This window comes from Pongo abelii, chromosome 16, assembly GCF_028885655.2.
Source record: "Pongo abelii isolate AG06213 chromosome 16, NHGRI_mPonAbe1-v2.0_pri, whole genome shotgun sequence".
Classification (NCBI taxonomy): Eukaryota; Metazoa; Chordata; class Mammalia; order Primates; family Hominidae; genus Pongo; species Pongo abelii.
In genome coordinates this window covers 26,411,836-26,434,859 of record NC_072001.2, presented here as the reverse complement: position 1 = coordinate 26,434,859, position 23,024 = coordinate 26,411,836, and the positions used below count along the sequence as shown (strand labels likewise).

Sequence of the window (23,024 nt, the reverse complement as noted above, 5' to 3'; positions counted from 1 at the left end):
CCTCCCGGGTTCAAGCAATTCTCCTATCTCAGCATCTCAAGTAGCTGGGTTTACAGGCATGCACCACCACACCCAGCTAAGTTTTTGTTTTTAGTACAGATGGGGTTTCTCCACGTTGGTCAGGCTGGTCTCAAACTCCTGTCCTCAGGTGATCTGCCTGCCTCAGCCTCCCAAAGTGCTGGGATTACAGGCATGAGCCACCATGCCTGGACAAAACTATAGGACTCTTAGAAGAAAACACAGGGCAAAATCTTCACAACATTGTATTTAGCAGTGACTTCCTGGATATGACATCAAAGGCACAGGCAACAAAAGAAAAAAACAGATGAACTGAATGTAATCAAAATTTTAAAACATTGCACGTCAGAAAACCCTATCTGGCTGGGTGAGGTGGCTCATGCCTGCAATCTCAGGATTTTGGGAGGCTGGGGCTGGAGGACCACCTGAGCCTAGGAGTTTAAGGATACAATGAACAATGGCCACACCACTGCACTCCAGCCTGGGCAACAGAGTGAGTCTCAAAAAAAAAAAAAAAAAAAAAAAAAACCCTGGTGTAGTGGCTCATACCAGTAATCCCAACACTTTGGGAAGTCAAGGGAGGAGGATTTCTTGAATCCAGGAATTCAAAACCAGCCTGGGCAACACAGCAAGACCCCATCTCTACAAAAATTTGTCTAGGAGTGGTGGTGTGTACCTGTGGTCCCAGCTACATGGGAGGATGGCTTGAGCCTGGGAGGTTGAGGCTGCAGTGAGCTGTGATTGTGCCACTGCACTTCAGCCTGTACAACACAGCAAGAACCTGTCTTAAAAAACAAACAAACAAAAAAAAACCTATCAGTAGAGTAAACAGGCAACCCACAAAATGGGAGAAAATGTTTGCAAGTCATATGCCTGATAAAGGATTGATATCCAGAATATAGAGAAAACTCTTAAAATTCAACGACAAAAAACAAACAACCCATTTCAAAAATGAACAACAGACATAAACAAGCATTTTCCCAAAGAAGATACACAAATGGCCAAAAAACACATGAAAAGATGCCAACGTCATTCATCATTAGGGGACTACAAATCAAAACCACAATGAAATACTACCTCACACCCAACAGAATGGACTACTAACAAACAAAGAGAAAATAAAAAGTGTTGATCAGGATGTGAAGAAATTGGAATGCTTATGCACTGTTGATGGGAATGTAAAATGGTACAGCCAATATGGAAAACAGTGTGGCCTTTATAAAGAAATTAAAAATAGAATTACCATATGAGGTAGCAGTTCCACTTCTGGATAAAATTCCAGCAACTCCACTTCTGGGAATCTCACCCAAAAGAATTGGAAGCAAAGTTGCAAAAAGATAGTTGTACACCCATGTTCATAGCAGCATTATTTACAATAGCTAAAATGTAGAAGTGACCCAGGAATCCATCCACAGACGAATGGATAAACAAATTGTGGTATATCTATGGAAGGGAATATTAGTCAGCCTTAAGCTGGAAGGAAATTCTGGCACAAGCTACAATGTGTATAAACCTTGAGGCCATTATTCTAAGTGAAAGAAACCAGTCATGCTAGGCCCAGTGGCTCAAGTCTGTAACCTCAGCACTTTGGGAGGTCAAGGCAAAAGGATCGCTTGAGCCCAAAAGTTTGAGACCAGCCTGGGCAATATAGGAAGACTCATTTCCACAAAAAAATAAAAATAAAAAATTAGTGGGGGATGGTGGCTCATGACTGTGGTCCCAGCTACTTCGGAGGCTGAAGCAAGAGGATCACTTGAGCCCAGGAGGTTGAGGCTGCAGTGAGCTATGACCATACCACAGCACTCCAGCCTGGGCAACAGAGAGAGACCTTGTCTTCAAAAAAAAAGCCAGTTCTAAAAAGACATATCCTATATAATTCCATTTATATGAGATCCTAGACAGTAAAAATCACAAAGACAGAAAGTAAGGTGATGGCTGCTAGGGACTGAGGGGAGAGGTGTGCGGAGTTACTATTTAATGTATACAGTTTCAGTTTTACAAGTGAAAAGCATTATGGAGAAGGATAGTGGCAATTATTGCACAAAAGTGCAAATGCATTTAATGCAACTAAACTGTGCACTTTAAAATGGTCAAGATGGTAAATTTTATGTATTTTACCTCAATAAAAATAGATAATAATTTTTTAAATAAGCTACTTACATAAGGCACTATCATTGGCAGAATCACATAAAGTTACTTTCCCATTAGTATAAAGCAGACAAGAAATACACTATTCAATAACATGATAAAATTATAAGGCATAACTTGTGCTTCATTTTAACCTGAGGTAAATGGTTAACAGTTTACAGAGAAGGAAATAATAAAACATGACAGAAATTGCTGTCTTGAGGAGTACTCCTTCTGAAATTGTTAGCTAAATGTTTGTATCGAGCAACTTCAATCCAGAGTTTGAGGAAAGCATATTGCAATGTCACTCTGTGAGCCGCCCCTCGGCACAGTAAGCCGAGGCAGCGGGGAGGAGGCCCAGCTCCCGCAGGAGAGGCCGGCATTCCAACTTCCATGGTGTGGGGCGCTGCAGGGCTGTGGATCTGGAGCATAGGGTAGCTTTGTGACCTAAGAAAGGAATTTACTAGAATGTGTTCCATTTCCACATCACATAATGGGGGTTCTTGTGAGGATGAGCAGGTAGCAAGTCCTCAAGGAACACTGACTGAATGAATCCATAACTCAATGGCCACAGGCCTGGACAGGGAGAGGGCCAAAGGGGTCCAAAGTTGCTGGGTGAATGAGAACATCCTTTGACTTTGATGCAAAAGTCACCGGCACTTCCCAGGTTAGGTCTGCAAAGAGTGCATTTTCCAATAAGGAGGGCGGCTGGCAAAGCACAGCCTCGTCCCTTTGGGTTTAACGTCCTTGATTTTCCCTCTTAGCCTCCTGTGGCACCACCAGGCCTCCAGGGACACCACCGCTCTCTAAAGTGCTGTGGCAATGAGAGAAACTCTCTAGGTCTGTTCCAGAGAACACGGCTGAGGCCACTGGAGCTTGCCCCCTCTGTGATTTGTTAGTGAGATATCTGACTGGAAAAGCGGTCCCTGTCTGTGTGATTCCGGTGCATGCTTCAAAAGGCTGAGATCTCAAAAGCAGCAATGACTCGATAGCCCAGGGAAGGAAGAATTCACTGTGCAAAACAAGACTGAGCATGGAAAACAAGGGGACTGCACAGTCAACCACCAAAGTGATTTGAAATCAGGTGCGTTTTGTTTCTTTGACTATATAAATGAAAACATTTTCACCAAGATAAAAACTGAAACTAAAGATGAATGTTGCAGGACAATGGAAAGAGACTCTTCCGGTCAGTCCTCAGGCCCCTGCTATGTGTGTGTGCTCAATGAATGTCTTTAGGACAGGGGTGGGAAAAACAGAGGGTAGAAGATAGAACATTTGAAAAATAATAAAGAAGTACACAGAATAAACCAAAAGAACTTCCTGTAATCTATCCAGGTGGAAAGTCAATATTTTAATTTACTACAATGTGTGTGTGTGTGTGTGTGTGTGAGTGTGTGTGTGTGTACAAAAGGAGATAATGGGGTTAAAATAAAATCAACTCTTTTATATATACAAGAGCTGACCCTGGGATGTGGACAGGGTACCACTGTCCAGCCCAGTTCTTATATAAACACACACTAGGGGATCATTCTGTTCATACACTTTCATATCATACTTTTTTGCTTAATGTTATATAAACATTCTCCCATAAGGAAATAGTTCTGAAGACATGAATTTTTATTGCTGTGTAATATTCTATCGTTTCAATATACAATTACTCACCGGACACTGAGTTTGTTTCTCCTTTCTTGCTACTAAAACTACAATACGGCACGAGTCTTTGTCTAAGTTCCTGAATGTTTCTGTGTGGTTGATTGCTGGAAGAGAAATTACTAGGCAAAAGTTATCGACTTTTTGAAGAGTCTTCGGCTTATGTTTTGTTTTTTTTGTTGTAGTTCTTCTTCTTCTTCTTGTTTTGTTTTTTGAGATGGAGTTGTCGCCTGGGCTGGAGTGCAATGGTATGATCTTGGCTCACTGCAACCTCCACCTCCTGGGTTCCAGCAATTCTCCTGCCTCAGCCTCCCGAGTAGCTGGGATTACAGGCACCCGCCACCATGCCTGGCTAATTTTTGTATTTTTAGTAGAGACAGGGTTTCACAATGTTGGCCAGGCTGGTCTAGAACTCCTGACCTCAGTTGATCCACCCGCCTCGGCCTCCCAAAATGCTGGGATTACAGGCATGAGCCACAACACCCGTCCAGTCTTGGGCTTATTGACAAAAAGGACGGATTTCTCTTTCTACCAGCCGCACCTGAGAGAACCTTTGTCCCTGTCTCCTTGTCTTCAATGAGAATTATAATTCCTTTTTTGGCTGAAACTATTTAAAGGGACCTCAATAAACAATACAAAACATTGGCAGGGAAAGCTAAGCTTGTGGTGAATACTCTCACACACTGAGACTGCAAACCGCAAGGACTGACTCTCACGGCGCCCTTGACTATTCACCCCCTTCTTTGTATTTATCTTCCCTCTGTAACTGCACCTGTTGTTACCACCTCCCATCCTACCTTGGAATTCCCTCCCAGATAATGTGTAACTTTGCTGCAATCAGGAGAGAGGCTCAGTCTCACTTTCCAGGAGGACCAAGGCTTACTCTCCGTCCACACTTCCTGGCTCCCTGAGCTATCTCAGCCTGAGGGTTAGATGCATTTATCCATGAGAAATTAGCCATATAGCTTAATAAAACAGAAACAATTACGTAACAGAGGAAGAGAAAGTGGGTTTTTCACATTTGATGAGGTAAACAGAAAAAAAGGGGAAGAAGGACCTAGGATGTATTCAGCACGTGCAGTTTTCTTTCCTAACAATATGTCTAATTTAATTCCAACAACAACCTTGATAGATAAATTGCAAAGATAGGAGCTCAAATATGGGCTTAGAGAAGGGACACCGTGGCCCACAGCGACCCAGCTCTTCACTGCCTGGTGCTGATGCTCCATGGAGTCCTAGCATAGTTGACGCTGGGAGGCGGATAGGGCACCTCTGTCCAGCCTCGCCCAGCCCAGCCCTGTCTGCTCCACTTGGCCGTCCTACATCACACTCAGTAAGGTCAGTGTCTACAGAAACCCACACCAGCTTGTTCTCAAACAACAGCGACGCTTGGCCAAGTAGATACCACTCTGTGCAGCTTATTCTCGTCTCTGCTTGTGTCAGAAGTGCCGAGTAGAAGGGATAGTTAACTTCCCTAAAAATCCAGACAGCTTTATCCTTATTGACAAAAATTACTTGTTTATAGCCTATGGTTGGTCCGATATGGTTGCTGGGAAATAGAAATCTATGAAGGGATCAGCAGGTGTTCAGTAAATATTTGCTGAGTGAATTAATGCATTAATTAACCCACCTTTCTGTACCAAATATTCACGATGCAAGGAGGGGCCGATGTGGCAGGCAGGATGAGCGTTCCTTTCCTCATTGACCAGGTATTTCTAAATAACAAATACAAGGTGTGTCTAGACTATAAATCTGGAAAAATGAAGTTTGAAAATTTATTAGAAAAAGATTTTTATTGGTACATAATAGATGTGTATATTTGGGGGGTATATGTGATATTTTGTTATGTTCACATAATGTGTACAGATCAAATCAGCATAATTGGAATATCCATCACTTTTCTTAATTGGACTATCCATCGTTTATCTTTCCTTTATGCTAGGAAAAGAATTTATAAAATAGAAAACAGGATAATGGGGTTAAGACAAAATCCATTCTTATCTTCAGAAAACGAAAGGGGCTGCACACAAGCGATTTGCTGGAGCCAGCCTCTTAACAGAGACCTTTCCACTGCCTGCTGTGACACCTGCACGAGCCGCTCATTTGTCTCTGCCTCCAAGACTCCCTTGCTTTTAAACAACTTGTCAACAAAATAATCTTCCTCCAAGCCAGTGTGGGTATCATCACTATCTTGCTGAAACAACAATCGGCAGCTTCCCAGCGCTGACCAAGTGACTCGAGATCCCCCCACCATCCCCATCCTCACGGTGTGCCAGGTGCTAGGCTTGGCAAGCAGGCAGGGGAGCTAGGCTGGGGCCTCTGTTCTGCAGGAATGGGAAGCCCACAGGGGACACACTCCAATGAACCAACACTCAGGATAATGTGAAAAGTGCAGCTGAAGTGAATGCAGGGCTCAGGGGCCCAACGGGGTAGAAGTAGTGATCAATTCACCCTGGCTGAAGGGGAGAGGGGGTTCACTATGAGGGGGAAGACAGGCTGGCTCTTCAAGGATCAAAGGATACCGCCAAGCAGATGACAAGGACGCTGCAGTGAGGACCTGGGGACTGGGTTGTGTTCCTCGCAGGAGAAATGGCTGAAGGAGCACCTGCATCTGACATCCACGGCGGCCCGAAAGCACCTGGTCCACTCACTGGGTCTGTCTTCTCCTCCTCCTCCTCTGGAGCACCCAAGCGACCAGGACAACCACCCTCCATCCCGTGGGCACCCCAGGAAGCCTCTCTGTCTCCACAGCTGGGGCTTGGCTCTCCCTCCTTGGAATCCTCACAGGACTTTTCCTAATCTGTGCTGTGAAGCACATTCACAGTATCAGGCAATAGGAGCCACATCTAACGTGACGGTCAGTTTTGGTGGCCCCACGTTGTCCAGGACAGCCTTGGCCACTCCTGCTTGTCCCAGCAGAGTACTAAGAAAGTACTCTTTCACTCTCAGAGTCTGCTGGTGTGCACAATATCCATAAGACTCCTCCCAGGTTCCCCAATACACACAAGCACTCCTGGAAGTACTTGGAGGGGGAGATGGTGGGAGCGGCACACAGCCAAGTTACAGAGCCGACTCTGAGTCAGAATTTCAGACGGGCCAGGAGAACTCACAGAATGCCTCGATTTCCTCACCTGCAGAATGGCAGGGTGGGCGAGGGAGGAATGAGAGTGTGTGAGTGTGTGTGTGTGTGTGTGTGTGTGTGTGTGTGTGTGTACACCAGTACTTTATACAAGCACATAGCAAAAAAATTCCTATATGGACTTTATCTCATGTTATTTCCTTTTCTTTTTAATCTTTCATCCCTTGAAGTACCAAGCTTAGGGTTAGAGTGGAAAATGCAGAAGCCTTATATGAATTGAGTTCCCCATCATATGATGAATAGTTGCTTTCAGCGATTTCTACATATTCTTCACAGAGAAGAAGAAAAGGAAAATAAACATAGTAGCCTTTCCATTGCACACAGTGCCATTACCAGACACTGACACACGAGACCATCAGTCATCACAGTCTGCTGTCCAGTATCTCCATCTCCATTAAAAAGAGAATCTTACACATATATACATGTAAGCAACCTATAACTTCATCTCCCCGACACCTCCTAAAAGAGCTAAATACATAATCCTTCTTGGCCATTTCCGGTTTATATACATTTATTTATAAATTCATGTCCATCCTACGTATGCTGGTTTTGCAAATATTTATGACTGCAGCATCATGTGAGTGTATACACCTCATTTTTGTTTGTCTGTTTTTTGGAGATAGGGTCTCACTCTGTCCCCCAGGCTGGAGTGCCCTGGCAGGATCCTAGCTCACTGCAGTCTCAAACTCCTGGGCTCACACGATCCTCCTGCCTCAGCCTCCCAAGTAGGTGAGCCTACAGGCATGCACCACTATGTCTGCTAATCTTTTTAATTTTTTGTAGAGATGTGGGTCTCGCTATGTTGCCCTGGCTGGTCTCAAACTCCTGGTCTCAAGAGATGCTCCTGCCTTGGCCCTCCTCACTCTTTGGAGAGTTTTACCCAATTGTCTGACAGTATGTATGCTAATTTAACCAGCCTTTCCTACTATGAGTATTTGCAGTTCTAAAGGATGCAATTAGAATCTCTGTAACAATCATGTAAATATTTTCGGAGGAAAATCCTCACAATGCAATTTCTGGGTTAAAAGTATGCGGTTTTTTTATTCTGGCCCCTTATGCAATCCTACATGACATTTTTCAGAAGCACATTTTCCCATATCCTTAGTAATGCTGGGTGAAAAGTGACTTATCCTTATGTCTCTCTAAGCATATCATCGATACTGACTGCCTCCCCATTACCACTATCCATGTATCTCTTAGAGTTTGCCTCTTGGGTCCTTCCCAGGACTGGCTCTCTGATGTCTTTGAAGCCTGGGAGTCCTTTTACTGCATTGGATCTTTATCCTTTGGCGTGAATATTGTCCCATCCATTCTTTACCCAATTTTTAGTTTAAACTCTGTTCTTCCTTAGTTTCTGGTCTATGATGTATTGAAAAAAAAAAAAAAGCCTCTCCTACTCTAGGATTATAACTTATATTCAAGATGTAGTCCGAATACTCCTTTATGTTTTCTCCCAAGTCCTTTTAAAATGTGCAAGCTTTTGCTCCATCAGATATTTCATACATGGCATGAGATAGAAAACTGTGTCTAATGTTTTCACCCAACACTTTAAGTAGACTATCCCTTTGCCAAGGCTTGAAGCACCATCTTTATTACCTGTCTAAATTCCCATGTATGAATGTGTCTGCTACAGAGCTGTCTTTTCTCTTCCACTGATTCACTACATCATCCTGCTGTGACTGACCTGCCCTCGTTTCCAACTGCTTTTTAAATGCTTAAGGAAAGTCCTGTAATTCATCTTTTTCTCCCAAACTTTGTTATTCTCACCCACGTATTCTGTCACATGAACTTTATCAATTTATCAAGTTCTTGCCAACAGTTATAATTCCAATTAGAATTTTATCTTACATGTTAATTTGGGAATGATTAGTATCTACACAACAAGCCTCCTCACCTCATCATTAGCCATTAGAGATTCTGTTTTTTTTTTTTTTGAGACAGAGTCTCGCTATGGCGCCCAGGCGGGAATGCAGTGGTAGGATCTCAGCACACTGCAACCTCCATCTCCCAGGTTCAAGCAATTCTCTTGCCTCAGCCTCCTGAGTAGCTGGGATTACAGGTGCGTACCAACACGCCGGGCTAATTTTTGTATTTTTAGTAGAGATGGTGTTTCACCATGTTGGTCAGGCTGGTCTCAAACTCCTGACCTCATGATCTGCCCACCTCGGCCTCCCAAAGTGCTGGGATTACAGGCGTGAGCCAAGCCCAGCTGCAGTTTATTTTCTCCTTGAAAATGGCACACATGAAATAGACAATATTCTTTTCTTCTGCCTCCCATCTCTACTCTTCCCACAGCCCCTAACACACCCCTCAGCTCTGCAGGAGAAAGATTTCAGGTAGGAGTTGAATCCCAGTTCCACAAAGGCTACATGCTTTGGAGCAATTTACTTAGTCTCTTTGAGTGTTCTACTGTGACAGATGGCTGTTGTTATTTAACCATATAATCTCTTACTTGCCCTAAATTGTAGGCGTTTGGCTACTGGTATGTATTACTGTAAATATTTTTCAAGTCAGAATGATGCCAGAGTATAGCTAAGTGTTCATCACATAAAGGTTTCATTAGATCAATGGACAGTCTATGCCAGAGTGAAGAAAATCCAACATTGTGGGAAAGATGAACATCATTAGTTTTTCTGTATGTTTTGTTACTCAGCAAAATGTAATACGACAGCCTTAATAGGAAAAGGCCATTTTCTGTCATTACAGTGACTGTCTTCCCCATCTGCTGATCACCTCTCTTTATGAACACTTACCTTGCACCAGTTGCATTCCTACCAAGCAACTGACTCCAAGCTGTGAATAGATTGGTCACCAGAGATGAATGCAGATGCACACAAATATCAACAGCAATTTGTATGCTTTGAGCACTCGTCTCTAAGAAGCTCATTTCAGATTTCTTTAAAACAAATTTCTTTCTCAACTCTCCCCGCTAAGTAGGAAAGAGAATGCATTTACTGATGGGGAAGGAAACTAGGGAAAAAGAATGAGACCAGCCACCCCAAAACAAAGTCTTATGTACTTAATTCCCCTCCCAGTGTGACCAACATCGTGTCTCCCACTAAAACACCAGCCAAGCTTCACACAAACTAAAGAGCAGGAATTTTACACAGGGCAAGGTTTTCTGAGTGAGGCATATAAAAATAGCACAATCTACGTGCTCTTATCCATGCAATTCGGCATGGTTCAGGACACAGCAGTTGAGTAATTGCATTTGATATTAAAATCAAGCATGAAAATTCTCAGATATTTCACTTAAAAAATTAGATAGGCTGTATAAACATTTAGCTAATTTTGTAACTCCCATGCCTTTTGGTTTCGTAATTTTTTAAAATTTAAACTATGCTTCTTTATTGAAATAAAGAGTTAATAACTACAGTGGAAATCGTTTTCAACTTAACTCATCAACAATAACAGAAACTTTTTCTTTTTTTGAGACAGTCTTGCTCTGTTGCCCAGGCAATGGTGCCATCTCAGCTCACTGCAACCTCTGCCTCCTGGGTTCAAGAAATTCTCCTGCTTCAGCTTCCCAAGTAGCTGGGATTACAGGTGCCTGCCACCATGCCTGGCTAATTTTTGTATTTTTAGTACAGACGAGGTTTCACCATGCTGGCCAGGCTGGTCTCGAACTCCTGACCTCAGGTGATCTGCCCACCTCGGCCTCCCAAAGTGCTGGGACTACAGGCATGAGCCACTGTGCCCGGCCAATAACAGAAACTTTCATTAAAACTTGAATAATCAGTATCAAATTCATGACATCAAAAATCATATTTTCAATTTTCAAGTTATATCCTCAAGAAAATTTTTATTTATTGACATTTATTTATGTAAGTGTATACGTGTGTGTTTATTTATTAGACCATTCTTGCATTGCTATAAAGAAATACCTAAAACTGGCTAATTTATAAGGAAAAGAAGCATTAGGCTCACAGTTCCACAGTCTATGCAGGAAGCGTGGTGCTAGAGAGGCCTCGGGGAACTTTTACTCATGGTGGATGGTGAAGTGGGAGCAGCACATCGCTTAGCGAGAACAGGAGCAAGACAGTGAGTGGCAGGGGGAGGTGCCACATGCTTCATGTAAGCAACCAGATCTCGTGAGAACTCACTCACTAACAACCATGAGGACAGCACCAAGCCATGAGGGAATTCGTCCCCAAGACCCAAAGGCCTCCCACCAGGCCCCACCTCAACACTGGGGATTAGAGTTCAACATGAGATTTGGCAGAAACATATATTCAAACTATATCAATAGGTTTTCAAAAAGTTTAACATTTTTTTTTTAATTTTGAAAGAAAAATAAATTCATAAGAAGTTGTAAAAAAAAAATTGTACTGGGAGGTTCCATACCCAGTTTTCTCAGTGTTTACATCTTGTGTAACTATAGTACAATACCAAAACCAGGAAAGTGATATGGTACAATCCACGACCTCATTCAGATTTCACCAGTATTTCATGCACTCGTGTGTGTGTGTATTCATATGTGGGCAGGAATAGCTATAGGTCTATGCAATTTTATCATAGGCATAGACTCCCTGCAGCCTCAACCTCCTGGGCTCAGTTTTTTTCTCACACCACAAGGCTCCGGGTGCCACCTTCTTTACCTACACCCCTCCTCCACTGGCCTCCGCCATCTCTAATCACTGGCAACCACTAATGTGTCCTCTTTCTCTGTAATTTTATTATTTCATAATAATTATGTAAATAAAATATAGTGTAACCTTTATGCTTAATAAGCATAGTTCCATGAGCGCCATCCAAGTTGGTGCCTGTATTAATAGTTTCTTTTTGTTGCTGAATAGAATTCCATGGTGTGAATGCACCATAGTTTGTTTAATGATTCACAATCTTAGTTTGTTTCCAGTTTCGGGCTATTAAAAATAAAGATGCTGTGAACATTTGTTTATAGGCTTTTGTGTGACTATTGGTTTTCATTCCTCTGGGATAAATGCCACAGAGTGCAATTGCTGGGTTGTAAGGTAACTGCATATTTAATTTTATAAGAAACTGCCAACTTATTTTCCAGAGTGGCTGTACGATTTTCTAATTTCCACCAGCAATGTAGGAGTGATCGATCCAGTTTCTCTGCGTTCTAGCCAGTATTAAACAGTGTCACTTTTTTTTATTATTCTTACAGCCATTCTGATAGGTGTTTAGGAATATCTCACTGTGGCTTTTTTTTGCATTTTGCTAATGGCTAATGATGTTGGGCATTTTTGCATGTGCTTATTGGCCATCTATATATACTCTTTCCTGAAATGTCAGCACATATATTTTGCCCATTTTCTGACTGGATTGTTTGTTACTGCTGAATTTTGAGAATTCTTTATATACTCCAAGTTCTTTGTCAAATGCATGGTTTGGAGATATTTTTCTAAGTGTACAGAGTCTTCAGAGTCTTTTGCAGAACAAATGTTTTAATTTGATGAGGTCCAGTCTACCAACTTTTCCTTTTATGAATCATGCTTTTGGTGTTAAATTTAAGAATTCTTTTTCTAGCCCTATGTCCTAAAGATGTTTTTATGTTTTTTTCCAAAGTTTTACATTTTACATTTAAGTCCGTTTTTTGTGTGGATTTTGTGTAAGTCTGAGGTTTAGGTCAAAGTCATTTGCCCATCACCACTGTTATAAAGGCACTCTGCTGAATTGCTTTGGAACCTTTGTTAAAAATCAGTTGGATGGCCAGGCGTGGTGGCTCACACCTGTATTCCCAGCACTTTGGGAGGCCGAGACGGGCAGATCACAAGGTCAGGAGATCGAGACCATCCTGGCTAACACAGTGAAACCCTGTCTCTACTAAAAATGCAAAAAATTAGCCGGGCATGGTGGCGGGCACCTGTAGTCCAGCTAACTCAACTCAGGAGGCTGAGGCAGGAGAATGGCGTGAACCCGGGAGGTGGAACTTGCAGGGAGCAGAGACCACACTACTGCACTCCAGCCTGGGCGACAGAGCGAGACTCCGTCTCAAAATAAATAAATAAACAAATAAAGAATCAGTTGGGCATATTTGTGTGGGTCTATTTCTGAGTTGACTATTCTATTCCATTGACTACTGTGGTAACATAGCAAGCGTAACCATTGTGCAGAATGTTCCCCCACAGTGTCCTCCCAGACTGGGATTCTCCTCACATCAGCCTATAGCTTTTATGCAATCCCTGTCTTCAGACTTCAGTATAAATCCCCTTCTCCCAGACTTCAATCTAAATTTTAGAGTATGTTTGTCTGTGTGTACAAAAATCCTTGCTGGGACTTTGATAGGGATTGCATAAAAGCTATAGATTGATTTGAGGAGAATTGACATTTTGCTATGGTAACTCTTCCAATTCATGAAAACGGGAAGTTTCTCCATTTAGTTAGGTCTTCTTTCATTTCTTTTAACAGCATTTTTTCAGCACACAGTTTCTACACTTGTTTTATTAAGTTTATACCTAAGTACTTCATTTTCTTAGAGTGATTCTGAATGTTATGTCTTTATTTTAATCTCAGTTCCCACATATTTGTTGTTAGCATATAGATGTGATTGATTTTTGTGTTGATCCTGTATCCTGTAATCTTGTTTAATTCACTTATCAGTTGCAGAAGTTTCTATATAAATTCTTTGGGATTTTTTATGTAGATAACCATGTCAGTCAGAGACTGTTGTATTTCTTCCTTCCCGATCTGTATGTTTTCTATTTATTGTCTGTGCTTTACTGAAGTAGCTAAAATAAGATAGGTGGAAGTGGACATCTTTGGCTTGTTCACAATCGGGGGAAAGCATTCAGTCATTCACCTTTAACTATAATGACAGCTGTAGGATTTTTGTAGATGCTCTTTATAAATTAAGCAAATTGTCCTCTATTCTTAATTTGCTAAAAATTTTTATCATGAATGGGTACTGCATTTTTCAAATGCTTTTTTTTGTCTACAATTTTTTTTCTTTAGCCTATGAATACTGTAGATACACTGGTTGATTTTCAACTCTTCAACCAGCCTTGCACACCTGGAATAAATCACACTTGGTCATGGCATATAATTCCTTTAAGATATTGCTGGCTTTGATTTGCCCATATTTTGTTCAGAATTTTTATGCCATTGTTCTTGAGAGATTTTGTTCCCTGATTTCCTTTAGTACACTGTCTTTCTTCCGTGTATCAGTGTCATACTGGTTTCATAAAATTAGTTGGGAATGGTTCCCTCCTCTTCTATTTTCTAGAGGAGACTGCATACAGCTAGTAATAATTCTTCTTTAAACATACCATAGAATTCTCCAGTGAAATTATCTGGGCCCAGAGATTTCTTTTTTGGGAACTTCTAATTACAAATTCAATTTCTTTAGTCATTAATGGACTACTCAGATTCTCTACTTCATCTTGGGTACATTTTAGTAACTTGTGTTTTTTAAGGAATTGGTCTATTTTTTCTGAAGTGTCGAATTTATATGTATAAAATTGTTCATGGTATTCCCTTATTTTCTTTTAAGTGTATGTGGGATATGTGGTGATAGCTTCTGTTTCATTCCTGACATTGATGTCTTTCTCTTTTTATTTTTGTCCAAGGTTTATCAAATTAATTGATTTGGGGGAGCAAGATAAAAATTTTTATTTGATTAACTTTCTCTGTTGGTTTTTGTTTTCAATTTCATTTATTTCTTCTTTTATCTTTATAATGTTCTTACATCTGCCTGGTTTGGGCTAGGTAGAGTGGCTCATGCCTGTAATCCCAGTACTTTGGGAGGCCAAGGTGGGCAGATCACTTGAGACCAGGAGTTTGAGACCAGCCTTGCCAACATGGTGAAACCTGGTCTCTGCTAAAAATACAAAATTTAGCCAGGCGTGGTGGTGTGCACCTGGAGTCCCAGCTACTTGGGAGGCTGAGGCAGGAGAATCACTTGAACCAAGGTGGTGGAGGGTGAATGAGCAGAGATAGCAATACTGCACTCCAGCCTGAGCAACAGAGTGAGACTCCATCTCAAAATACATAAATAAACAAATAAAAATAAGACAAAATCATCTGCTTGGTTTGGGTTTGTTTTGATCTTCCTTTACTAGTTTTTGAGGACTTAAATTTGAGAGGTTTTTTCTTTCTTTTTTTTTTAATCGTTCAGTGCTACAATTTCACCATCAGCACTGGCTTAACTGTGCACTCCAAATTTTGATATGCTGCATTTTCATTTTCGTTCAGTACTATGTATCATTTTATTTTCTTTGAGACTTTCTCTTTGACTTATGGATTACTTAAAAGTTTACTATTTAACTTCCAAGTGCTTAGTGATTTAGTGTTATCTTTCTGTCACTGATTTCTACTTTGATTTCACTATGCTTAGAAAACAAACTGTATAATACTAATATTTTAAATGTACTAGAGTTTGTTTAAGACTCGTGGTATGGTTTATCTTCTGAAATGCTCTCTGGGCAGATGAAAAGAATGTTTATTCTGCTTTTGTTGTGTAAAATGTTCTATAAGTGTCAATCAAATCCTGTTGACTGATGGTGTCCTTTGGTTCTTCTGTATGTTGGGAGCACATCCTCCTGTTTCTACTCAGCGGTGGGTGAAAGATTAGCTCCCAGCTTGACTGCTGAAACCACGAGGAGGAAGTGCATGCAGCTTTTGGTTGGTGTTTGGCTGGAGTAGGGTAGGCATTATCAAAAAGTTTTTTGTGCTCTTAGACCATCTTTTTCCTGGTCCTTTGGCAGGGGCTTTTTTGTTGGTGTTTGTTTGTGTGTCTGTCTGCTTGTCAGCAGTGTCAGGTTGCAGACTTCCCAGAGCAGTATCTGGGATATATGAAAGGCAAAAAGAAAACCTAAGGAACTCAACGCAGCATCATTCCTCAAGTCCTGAGGTTCTCAGGCAAGCTGCCTTCCTCTTTCAACCTTCAGATTCTTCCTGCGTTTATTTGTTGTGTTATGGCCAGAGTTTTGTGCTCCAGGAGGAAGGACCTGGGAGGAATGACACTATTCCATCTTGACCAGAATTGGAAATCGGTTTAGAAAAAATTTTTAACTGTTTCTATTCTCTCTTCCATTTCTTCTTCTCCTGTGTCTTCACGCCTTTTGATTGTATCCCTGCTTCTAAGCACCTCCAACAGAAAGAAGGCTGGGAAATTAAAGGAGTTGGAATTCAAATCAGTCCATGTTGCTACTAATTAACAACTCTAGGAGAGGTTCAGTGAAGGAAGAAGTTAAAACTACTTACTAAAATGAGGTTTCCAATAAACTGTGAGTGTTAATTATCCATTCAACCCAAGCCCTCAATTAGCAGTAGTGGAATACTAGGGCTTAGACCCCATTCACTACCAAGATACTGCCCTTCCGCTGCTTTCTAGATGAACTGCTCAGAGGATAAAGTATTCCCCACTCAAACTGAGAAACTGTATGATATAATGGACATGTCAACTTTTTTGTTAGGAAAGCATAAATTATGCTTTAAAAATTTTCTTTGCTGTGTGTCAAGCAAAGGGACCAGCTGACATGGTACCTAGCTTTGAGGCATGCTCAGTTAAATAATAAGAATCAGGCACAATACACAGAGACAAGTGAATTAATATTAACTAAAATGTGTGTTTACATTAAATTTAAGCTGATTATGAAGAGAAAAGTTAATGCAAGAAGCTGCTTTAGAGTAAAATGGCTTTATTATTAAATTGAAAAAAATAGAATTTCATAAAATGCTCAACTCATAAATAGTAGAAAACTGCCAGAGATCTGAAAGCCTGTAAAAACCTGTGAGGCAGGCTAGAAAGTGAGGAAGTCAAGGCAAAGCTCTTATATTGAATGAATAAGAAAAGTACATTTTTTTTGCTAATTACTTAATGAAACTCAGAAATATCATGAATTACAGACATTTTGCCTAACTTATTTATTTTCAGATTTCATTATGATATAATCAGATGTGTTTATTCTTAAGTCCCTCAAGTAATAAGTCAGTATTTGGCCCTTTTTTTTCTCTAAAATTCTGTATTATAAAATACAATTCACATTTAGGAATAGTGAAATCTCTAGATTTTTATAATCTTTCCAGATAACAAAAGATTGAAGAACTGCTAATGTTGAAACATATGTGATGCGTTTTTACAAAAGTTCTTCAAAATCTGATATTTTCCATTTTAGTCAACTTGGGGAAAAAAATGGTTTCTGATGATAAGGCTATCTAGAATTCACAGGATTCCTTCCTTTCTTTAACAAAGCACGTTTTACTATTCATGTTAATCAAATATTTAAAATAATAACCTTTTAAACATCAACTGGCAACAATTACATTGTGGAAATTCAAACCAGAGATGCTCAGGAATGTGTCCAGAACAATTGCAGAGGGAAAGCTGCATTGTTCCAAAGGCTACGATTTCCGACTCCTGGAACACAGCCCAACAGTAATAACAGAGCAGTGATCAGATTTCCTTCCGTTAAAAAAGGGCTCTCTAGACACAGAAGATCATGAGATAAAGAATCTGAAAGTAACCACCTCCACTGCCTTCTCCTGATTCAGAATTTGACGTTAGACTCCTAATTTTCATTATAGCCTATTATTTCCAAAGCACCCTTAAAAAAATCAATAGTATATCTAACTCATTAGTATTTTTGGTAATGAGGGGTCCCTTATGTTGGGGGACCCCTCATAAGGGGTTCCTTTATGTTATTGTTGATTCAGCATTCCAGTAAATAAATTTTGGTCCAAGCATAAATCATGCCTTCATTTCTCTAGATTTCATACAGTCAAATTTGTTCCTTTCCTAGCTAATTTCAGATTTTTATTTTTTGGGAATAAAAGCCACGTTCTTGCACCACACTAGTAAACTAGAAACCTTACATGCATTGCTGATTTTCAGACAAACTATGTAACATGGCTTTCAATGGGTGCTTGGCAAGGAGGAAACATAGGCTAATAAACGAAAAATATAAATGTATCTGAGGTGGCATGTCTGCCTCTTCCAAGAAATGAATTGTTCTATATAAAAAACAGCATGCTTTAAAACATTTTTTAAAAATCAACAACCTATTGTTATTTAACTAGCACACCAAGAGCCTCCTCATGCACACCTTCTTTCTGTCTTTCCTTTCTGGTTCTCCTTGTAAGCATAGTACCTAAGGGAAGGGTGATTAGCAATTAGCAGCCATGGACAGACTTCCTGCAGACTCTCAAAATTTCAGAATTGATCGCTTGCTCTCTTTATTTTATTTATTTATTTATTTATTTTGAGATGGAGTCTCACTGTGTCGCCCAGGCTGGAGTGCAATGATGCAATTTCAGCTGACTGCAACCTCCACCTCCCGGATTCAAGAGATTCTCCTGCCTCAGCCTCCCGAGTAGCTGGGACTACAGGTGCTCCCCACCACGCCCAGCTAATTTTTTGTATATTTAGTAGAGATGGGGTTTCACCATGTTAGCCAGGATGGTCTTGATCTCCTGACCTCGTGATCTGCTCGCCTTAGCCTCCCAAAGTGCTGGGATTACAGGTGTGAGCCACCGCGCCCGACCCCTCTCTTTAATAAGCGTTTTTTCATGTGTATTCTTAATTTATGAATAAAAACTGTACATATTTATGATGTACCACATTAGGCCCTGATGTGTGTACATGCTGTGGAATGGTTCAACCAAGCGAATGAATATATCCATCACCTCACATCCTTAGCATTTTTTGTGGTGAGAATATTTAAAATCCCCTCTTGGCAATTTTCACATGTCCGTTATTATTAACTACAGTCGGCACGCTGTATAGTAGCTCCCCAGAGCATCCTCCTTCCAAGAGACACTGCACGCCAGGACAACATCTGGCTCTGTCTGCCCCGCTGCACTCTTTCTCTGGGCAATGCTTTCCTTGAAGATTAGGTCCTCTTCTGCCTCTGGTCACCTCAATCAAAATAGCATCACTACCAGTATACGTGCTTGAGGTGTCTATTGTTCTTCTATTGTTTTAGCATTTTCTCAGAAAGAAAGCTAAATCTTGCTTCTTGTACTGACCAAATGGCGCTGCAGGCTCTGATACCTCTTGAGAGCCTCAGAACTCCCTAACTTCTGAGCTGCCCCAGGCACTGAGGGCTGCCTGGATGTCCACAGGCACTTTCCCCAGATGGTGGAGCTGGTCCTTATTCTTAGTGTCCCGTCACTGCAGACACTGGCTCCAGTTACCCCTTCACTACACACATCAAGCGGGCATTCTAGAGCCGTGAGGGCTACCTATGCTGGGAGTGGCAGGAAGAACCGACTAATAATACTGTGTAAGAGGAACCGGACCACAGGAGATTCACAGATGAAAGACAGATCAGAGACCACTGCAGTTGAGGGCTCCACACTAAGGCACTGGGAAAAAAGGAGCGGTCTTCACTATATTACCAAAATTACTGGGCAAGACTGGGTGAATAATTACATATTGGAGAAAGAAAAAAGAGATGAAGATGATCTTTGGGACTGAGTGACAAGTGAAGCACAATTCAGGAGACCTGGCCAATAACTAGGGCATGGGCAAGGATATAGGTTGACTTTGGTCCCAGAAACTGTCCAGAAATACATGGTGGGAGGTGGTTGTAAAAAAGAACTCAACTGTTAGAGGCAGTGCAGCCAAGCAAAGGGATTGGCCAGTCTCTTTTAAATACAGATACTTTCTATTTCTTATATGAAGATTAATGGAAAGAACCTGATGGAGAGGAAGCTATCATTTTAGAAAGGAGACAGTGAATGTGGGTACAGGAAAAGCCAAATATAGAGCATGGGTAGAGAGGTGAATTCCGCGGGGAGCAGCATCTCTGCGAGAAATACACTGGTCTGGGGCGAGGGCAGGCTATAGGCAACCAATGCTGTTGGTCTTCTGATGGAAACAAAACTTGAGTTCCATAACTATCAGCAAAGATGGGATGTTAGGATGAAGGCCTTGAGGACAGAGAATGTTCTGGGTGGTGAAGACAATGAAGATAAAATAATAAATGTATTTACTAGGAGACACTTTGTCATCAGAGACCATTTTCTCCAGTAGGTGGGCTTGCTTCGGACATTTTCCCCAGCATCTTTTTGAAGGCTGGAAAAAAGCAATATAAACCCATGATTTAAAGGGGATAGAGAGACTTGAAACAGATTTCTTTGCTGCCTAAGATGGGAGGCGGAACCAGGCAACTAAGGACGAGTCAAACTAAAATTTCTGACAGAGCAGAAGGAAGAGTAAGAATGGGAGAGAGGGAGACAAGATGACCAGCAACAAGGGTCTTCTCAAAAGCAGAAGAGCACCTTTGCCCAAATGCTTAACAATGTAAAACAAGAAAAGAGAGAGACAGAGAGAGATCAGAAGTAGTTGAGAGACTTGGAGAAATGTGAAGTCCCTTCTGAGTAGATTTCACCAAGGTGCTGCTTTTCTGGGCAATGCTGGAAGGAGTAAGAATTAGGGTAGGGAGGAAAAACAGTTACTGACTCATTTCACAATCAATGTGGAAAAATCCAAATTAGTCCAAATGCCCTTCCCAATTACATGTTAATAGCCACTTAACATTTTGTCTCTGCATCAGTAGACCAAACTTTGAATCATATTAAACGACGTCTGACTTTTTTTTTCTTATTAACTACATGGAAAACAGTCCCCGAAAATATTACCCATGTAGGCGAAGTAAACTAATGGTTCACTAAACAGCACCTCCAATGAATCGGTGCTCACTTGGCACACCCTCACTGCACTCCAACAAAGATCAAGGCAACGACACGGAGGTGGACCCCTTACCCCAGAGGTGTGTGCAGTGATGATGGGCTCCTCCCAGTGCCAGGCCTGAGACCTCAGTTTACCCACACTTTATTTCACCACTGTGTCATGCACTCAAACACCCAAGGGGTCGAGGCTCGGCTCAGTCGTGGAGATAAAACACAGGATTAAACACAGATTTAAATCCCTTGGTGGAATCTGACCATATGGAACTCCAGATAAAAACGGTTAGAGCCTCTAACAATTTTTTTTTTTTTTTTGGAGACAGAGTCTCGCTTTGTCACCAGGCTGGAGTGCAGTGCTGCAATCTCAGCTCACTGCAACCTCCAACTCCCTGGTTCAAGCGATTCGCCTGCCTCAGCCTCCCAAGTAGCTGGGATTACAGGTGCAGGTCACTATGCCTGGCTAATTTTTTTTGTATTTTTAGTAGAGATGGGGTTTCACCATGTTGGCCAGGATGGTCTCCATCACCTGACCTCGTGATCCGCCTGCCTCAGCCTCCCAAAGTGCTGGGATTACAAGTGTGAGCCACCACACCCGGCCACCCCTAACAATTTTTTTCCCAACTTCTTAGGGCTGACTTCTGAGAAACTTTTTCTTTTCTTGTGTAAGATATACTGTGGAAATTAGAATTAATCTTAATGACTAAAACAAAACAATGACTTGAACATGTGTATTCTATTGCTCACCTATCAGAATATCAAATATATAATTAAATTAAAGTCAATTTTAATGTAAAACCAAAGTATGTGTTATTTTTTACTGTTATATGAGATCATGTTGGAATAATGGCAATATTCAGAATATCTGGGGATTTAACTCAATTTTACTTTGCATTCTAATATTTTGTGGGCTACAGTTGTCTTCCCATTTACTAATAGAAATTGATTCTAGAAGTATAGATATAGAACATTCTTGGACATTCCAATGGGAGCCCAAAGTGAAAGATCTTTTCTTGAAGGCTACTTGGTTACATGGATTAAAAACCTTAAAACAATATTCATACCATTTGACTCAGTAATCTTATTTAATGAAATATATCTCAAAGAAATAATCCATAACACATACAGTAACTTAGGCATAAAGATATTCATCAAAACATTATTTAGTCAACCAAATCAGAGCAAGTAATCTAAATGTCCAATGATAGAAAACTACTAAGTAAAATACATTATTTGGCCAGTCAAGGGAATACTATACAGCCCTTAAAATAAATGTAAAACATATTTAATAGCACAAGAGTATCTATAATATAAAGTTACATATAAAAGTATGATAGTAACTTGTATGTACAGTGTGTAAATAATAGTGCATACATATTAAATGTGCATGAAAAACTAAAAGAAATACATCCAAATGTATTCACATATTATAAAATTTTCTTCATGAGGACTTTTTTTAATTTTGGAAAAGAATAGACATTACTTTGTAGAAGCAGTCAAAGTGTAATGAGTATCAAATTTCCTAAATAATGATCTTATGGACTCCAGATGGGTCTTCATTTCACAATTTAAATATACAGAACAGGCTGGGCATGGTGGCTCACACCTGCAATCCCAGCACTTGGGGAAACCGAGGTGGGTGGATCACGAGCCCAGGAGTTCGAGACCACCCCAGGCAACATGGTGAAACCCCCTCTCTACTAAAAAAAAAAAAAGAAAAAAGAAAAATTAGCCAGGTGTAGTGGTGCACACCTGTAGTCCCAGCTACTCGGGAGCCTGAGGTGGGAGGGTCACTTGCGCACAGGAGGCAGAGGTTGCAGTGAGCCAAGATCACACCACTGCACTACAGTCTGGGCGACAGAGCGAGATCCTGTCACAAAAAAAAATATTTTTAAAGTATAGAACACTCCACACAGGTAAAAAGTTCCCGCACCTGACACAATGTTAAAAAAATATAAAAATGTAATCTCACATATGTGTTATATATAAAGTCACATATGTGCTATGTATAAAAACCCATGGGTGTACAGATCATGTATAGAGTTCACAGCTAAGTAAAGGAGAATGTCTGCCTCACTTCTTTCTACTTAACCATTCTCCTACCTGCTTTCCTCCCTTTCATCACATCTGAACAGAGCAGGTGTCTAAGCATCCCATAAGTTTGCAGCTCTGAAAACCCCTGGAGATTCTTCTGCACCAGCTCCTTGCAGGTTGTAACCCTCTTAGAAACTATGTACCCAACGTGGTTGCCACCAGAAGGATGATGGTAGAAACATTTCAGGTAGTCAAAACCCTCAGCGGTTTCACTTGTGTCAGGGATAAACATACTAAGAGCTAAATAGAATTTAATTTTGGGCACAGTAGCAACTGGTATATATCTACCTTCTGATGAAACATAGCAAGATATCCCAGTGTCCCAAGTATTTAAAGAAAGAAAACTCCTGTTTCTTATACCAATTTTACCATTTTTTGCTATTCGTATCCCACCATGGTTCCC

At 40.9% G+C, this 23,024-nt stretch overlaps 1 protein-coding gene and 1 long non-coding RNA gene across 4 annotated transcripts in view; one reads left to right on the top strand and one right to left on the bottom strand.

The window, feature by feature from the left end:
• The window catches only part of GABRB3 (gamma-aminobutyric acid type A receptor subunit beta3), a 225,778-nt gene that overhangs the window by 186,200 nt on the left and 16,554 nt on the right, over nucleotides 1-23,024 (bottom strand).
• LOC134760202 (uncharacterized) lies at nucleotides 2,643-3,383 on the top strand. The gene is made up of 2 exons (XR_010137121.1): nucleotides 2,643-2,812; nucleotides 2,910-3,383. It is a non-coding gene; the product is annotated as an uncharacterized LOC134760202 (long non-coding RNA).